A 5,968-nucleotide genomic window follows, 5' to 3' on the forward strand; every position below is an offset into this window, starting at 1 on the left:
CCAGTTTCTCTAGTCTCTCCTCGTAGGGCTTGGTCTGCAGGCCCTTAACCATACGAGTGGCCGTTCTCTGGACCCTCTCCAGGTTATCCGCATCCCTCTTGAATTGCGGCGCCCAGAATTGCACGCAGTACTCCAACTGCGGTCTGACCAGCGCCCGATAGAGGGGAAGTATCACCTCCTTGGACCTATTCATCATGCAGTTTCACCAACAGGTGATCATGGGATACCAAATCGAAGGCTTTTTTGAAGTCAAGATGTATGACATCAATCTCTTCTCCCTTATCCAGGTGATAGGTCACGTGGTCGTAGAAGGTAATGATATTGGTCAAGCAAGACCTACCCGCAACAAACCCATCCTGGCTATCCCTTAGGATGTTGGCATTGGCCAGTCCATTAAGGATGGCCTCTTTAATAAACTTTTCTAAGACCTTCCTCGGGATAGAGGAAGGATATAGGCTGATGGGCCTATAGTTAGCCGGATCCACTTTCCTCCCTTTCTTGAAGATAGGCACCACATTGGCTTTTTTCCAGTCTTTGGGCTCTACACCAGAACGCCAGGAGTTTTCAAAGATCTGTACCAGAGGCTGGGCTACGATGCTTGCCAGCTTCTTGAGTACCTGGGGGTACCCAGCTCCTTGAGCACAATATCCTGAGGGAACTCCAGCTGAGACAGCTACATCGTGAGGAAAATGGCTGTTATACAGGTTACAGTGGAAGCTGGTTTTGTTAGGGGTTTTTTGTTTGGACTTTAAGTTGAGCCTATTGGGCTCTAGAGAGACTTAGGAGTGAGAGAGCCTGAGCGTTGGCAACTCACTCAAACCCTTAAAGAGACAGACAGGTCTTGAGAGCCCTGTTGAGGCAGGACTCCACCAGGAGGCAGTGTGACTTGTCAGAGAAGGCACGGGACAGGACAAAGATGGAATTCCCTGGTTTTGTTTGAGCTGTTAAGTTACAATTACCCCAAACTGAACACCCAGTGAGACTGGGGTGAGCTAAATCCTCTCCAAGTTAAAATTAAGACTTACCTGATGTTGTGTGAAGTAATACCAATCCATTGAACTCTGGGTTGATTGTAGATACAAAAATAAAACCTAAAAAAACCGGAGAAGTGAATAATAAAGAAAATTGTTTTACCCAAATAAAACTGTGATTTCAATCGATGACATAACTGTTGAGTAACACTTGGAAGGGATACAGGAGAAGTTGGAGCCCAAGAAAATCCCCATGTAGGCTGCCAGGGTCTGACAGTGGTAGAAAGCAAGTAACACCTCCTAACTAATAACATCATAGAAGAAATCAAGACATGGCAGGCGAGAGTCAGACTATACCACAGGGAATCTAAGATTGAGCAATCCCAGTAAGGAGGGGTAGGAATAAGATGCTAGGCCCTAGGCGGAAACACCACAAAGATCTTTAAAAAAATAACACACATACTTTAAATAAAATACATGATGTGAAACAGAGGAAACTAACTTATTTAGAACATGTCATTACTTTTAAATGAAAATTAGGATACATCTTAAATATATGTTCATGCATCGCTGAATTTCAGTACATAGCCCTGAAGTTTATTCAAATAGTTTTACTTGTATCCACAGTCCCATCAAATTGAACAAGACTACTTGCATATATGAGTAAAGATTCAGAATTATACATTGTTATTCTGGTTTTGTATAGCTTTTTAATGCACTACTAAACAGAATTTTTTTGTTTAAAAAAAAAAGAGACATCAGTTTTCCTCCATATCCAACAAAATACTAATTAATTATATAAACAAAACAGCATTTTCTAGGTCCTGAGTATTTATCACCTTCATCAATCAATAATTCATTCAGGTGATCCAGCAGCAACATAACTGGTAACAACCAACTGGTTAAAAACAAACATTTCAGATGTATTTAAATAAATGTTACCATTAACAATTACACAGTTTAAAAAAATGAGGCCGCCCCCCCCTTCCCCAACTAAAAACTAAAAGGCCAAATACCTGACACAAATGTTCAAAAAACTAAAAGCAGTAATTTGAAGATATGGAATATGAAATATTTTAGGGAAATGTAAAGGGAATTCAAATTAAGGGGCTCATCAGACATTTTGTCTACTTACACTATTCAATATCTTGTCCCAAAATAACATAAATGACAAGCAAACACTGGGGCCATGTTTCCTATTTGGATGGCACAATAGGAAAAAATATTGCTTATTATATTTATAATTAAATATACAAGCACCACGATAGTCAGACTTAGAAGCTGGTGTCATAACATGAGCATCCTTGTGTTTAATTATCTTCTGAAAGATGTTAGCAACAACTTATTATTAGTTACTCTCATAGTTCTTTATTAAAAGTTGAATAAATATAGCAATGTCGCGGGGCACCTCGGTGCTCCTGCTCCTAGAGAGGAGAAACTGCCAGGGAGAGAGAGAGCGCCCTGGCATGACATAACGAGCCCAGCTGAGGGTTGCCAGGGTAACGAGCACAGCTGCGGGTTGCCGGGGTAACTAAGGAGAGCCAGCTGCCTGTAGGAGGCAGGGCCTGGCCCTTATAATGCCCAGGGCTGAGGCCAGGCTGGCAGTTCCCTGCCAGCAGCCAGAGGGGCAGGAACTCCTGCAGTTAAGATGGGAGGAAAAGCGTAACAGCAAGTATAGCTCGAGAGAGAGCTCCAGAGGCTGGAGCAATGATATTGAGTTACAGCCAGTAACTTATGTTGTTATGGCCCAGTGCCTTATGTTTGAGTTATAGCCAGGAGGCTCGAGTTTATGTTCAGGCTTTGATATTACACCGGTGGTTTGGGCGAGGCTGTAGGGGTTGAAGGAGGCCTCATAGGGGGGCTCACGGTAAAGTGGGGCCCTGGTGCCAGTGAGGGCACACTAGGCCCTGAGAGTTGCAGGGCAGAGTCGTGGGGTCAGTTAAGCTCAGAGAGGAGCGGCTGAACCTCATAGGGACCCACAGGGGGTGGGACCCTAGCGCCAGTAAGGGCGCAACTTACGGGGTGCGTAGACCCTAGCCCCGGAGAGGGGCGTTTTGAGAAGCCCCAGCGCGGGCACGATGAGCCCCAGGAGGGGGCACTACCAGGAAGCCCAAGCGTGGGTGTGGCAAGCCCCAGGAAGGGGGAGCGCACTTTAGAAAAGCCCAGCGTGGGCACAGCGAGCCCCAGAGAAAAGCGGGGGACTATTGAGAAGCCCAAGGTGGGCACAGCGAGCCCCGAAGAAGGGGAGCGCCTTATTGCGAAGCCCGGGACGGACGTAGCGAGCCCGGTCATAGGCTAGTACGGCAATAGACCTCAGGCAGAGGCAAAGTGCTGCGGTTGTCCCTGAGGAGAGGGGATAGCAGTGCGGTGAGCCTGGGTCAGAGAGGGTAGGCGTGCGGTGGGCCTAAGGGTCCGGAGGCTCGGCCGGAAGTCCCGTAGTGGGCCAGGTTGTTTTAGGGAAGGCCCAGGGAATTTAGACCCGGGGAGAGAGTGATGAGGGCGTGGTGCTGCGGTTGTCCCTGAGGAGAGGGGATAGCAGTGCGGTGAGCCTGAGGAGAGAGCCCGGAGTGGGCTAGATCATAGAGGAGGCCTGGGAGAGCGGGCGTGTGTTCTGACAGACCAATGTCCGGTACATCTGCGAGGCTTGGGGCGTGGTATTAGGGGTTGGTAGGAGCCACGCGTAGCCCATAAGGCTAGGGTGCCTGGGGAGCACCCATCATACCGGGAGACCCCCAGGGGATCCAGGAACACACGGGGACAGAGGTCTCAGCTAACCGTGCCCAGGGAGCCGTAAGGCAGCCTCCCAACTATATACAAACATCAAAGACGTGGCGGGCGAGAATTTGAGGGTGCCCTTGGGCCGACTTGGCACGGTGAGGGGGCCGTAAGGAGATCACGGCCCTCCTGAAGGACCCCGCCGTGACAAGCAATCTTTCTTTCTTTTCTGTTCAGAATTCATCTTTGTGAACCCAACTATTACAATTCCTCTGAGTACTAGAGTAGGGTGACCATATTACTTTTAAGGAAATCGGGGATACTCCCCCCACAACCAAGTCAGTGGTACTGCTATGGGTGGCACTTAGTAACATTTCAAGAATACTTTCTTGTAAAAGTGAGAATGTAATATGAGTTGTGGATGAATCTTAACTTTTTGCATGAGTGCAAAAGCATGTGCAGGCAAAAAATATGCATGAATGTTCATGAAAAATCTCAAGTAGCATAAATTGGGAAATGCCTATGTTTGAGAAATAGAAATTTATATCGCAGTGCATGACAGCACCTGTAAACTTGCATGTGGGAAAATAATTGTATAGATGTTAAACTTTAGGAATTGCCAGCATGAAAGAATAATATTAAAAGTATTTTTAACAGTCTTATTTTCTCTCCAAGTCTAAAAAACCTATAAACAATATATTCATTATTATATTTCACATTAAACTTACAAAATTGAATACTCTCATAGTAAAAGCAGATATAGGAACAGTTTAACAAGCTCAGCATCCACGAATTATATATATTATTATAATTCTTGTATATATATTTTAAATAAGCAGAGGCTAAAGACTAAATAACCCATGTCAAATGAAGGATCAATGCTGTAAGAAAATTTCTGTATCTACATATTTCTCCCATCCATTTCTTCTTATTTGTTCTCTAGTTCAAGTTGAACATTTTCAGAATACAGTTTTTAAAATAAAGATTAGTTTGGAATACCTAGAGTTAACTGTAGGATTTTCAGTAGTGAGGAACAGGCAAGTGATCTCTTGAAGCCTGTTATTTCTCAGGAAGTTGGAATAAAATATTTAAACTGTAAATTAAATATTAGACCTTTATTATAAAACTTCCTTGTAAAATCTCCAATGTCTTTTAATGCAGCATTTTGTTTCTAAAGGGAAAAAAACATTAATCCTTCTGTGCCCCCGTGATGAACTTATAGGCAACCACAAGGTCACCTCTCAACCTTCTCTTGCGGAGGCTGAATAGATCCAGTTTCTCTAGTCTCTCCTCGTAAGGCTTGGTCTGCAGGCCCTTAACCATACGAGTGGCCCTTCTCTGAACCCTCTCCAGGTTATCCTCATCCCTCTTGAAGTGCGGTGCCCAGAATTGCACGCAGTACTCCAACTGCGGTCTGACCAGCGCCCGATAGAGGGGAAGTATCACCTCCTTGGTCCTATTCGTCATGCATCTGCTGATGCACGATAAAGTGCCATTGGCTTTTTTGATGGCTTCGTCACACTGCCAACTCATGTTCATCTTAGAGTCCACTAGGACTCCAAGATCCCTTTCCACTTCCGTGCCACCCAGCAGGTCATTCCCTAGGCTGTAGGTGTGCTGGACATTTTTCCTCCCTAGGTGCAGCACTTTGCATTTCTCCTTGTTGAACTGCATTCTGTTGTTTTCTGCCCACTTGTCCAACCTGTCCAGATCTGCTTGCAGCTGTTCCCTGCCCTCCGGCGTGTCCACATCTCCCCATAGCTTTGTGTCATCTGCAAACTTGGACAGAGTACATTTCACTCCCTCGTCCAAGTCGCTGATGAAGACATTAAAGAGTATCGGTCCAAGAACCGAACCCTGTGGGACCCCACTGCCCACACCCTTCCAGGTCGATACCGACCCATCCACCACGACTCTCTGGGGACGCATGAGTCTCACGACGCATGTGCCAATCCAGGATATCGGCAATAGACATCTTTTGCTTGTGACCGAGCTGCATGCACACCTTGCAGTACCATCGATGAATTCGGAGTTCAGCAGATCAAGCTGTTACTCCACGCGCATATCAAAGACTTTGCCAAGGATGGAGGTGAGACTGACTGGCCTATAGTTGCCCGGGTCCTCCTTCCTCCCCTTTTTGAAAATGGGGACCACGTTGGCCCTTTTCCAGTCCTCCGGGACTTGGCCCGTGCGCAACGAGCTTTCAAATTTTCCCGCCAGTGGCTCTGCAATGATGTCGGCCAGTGCCTTCAGCACCCTCAGATGGAGCTCATCCGGGCCTG

This window comes from Alligator sinensis, unplaced genomic scaffold (assembly GCF_000455745.1).
Source record: "Alligator sinensis unplaced genomic scaffold, ASM45574v1 scaffold352_1, whole genome shotgun sequence".
NCBI classification, from domain to species: Eukaryota; Metazoa; Chordata; order Crocodylia; family Alligatoridae; genus Alligator; species Alligator sinensis.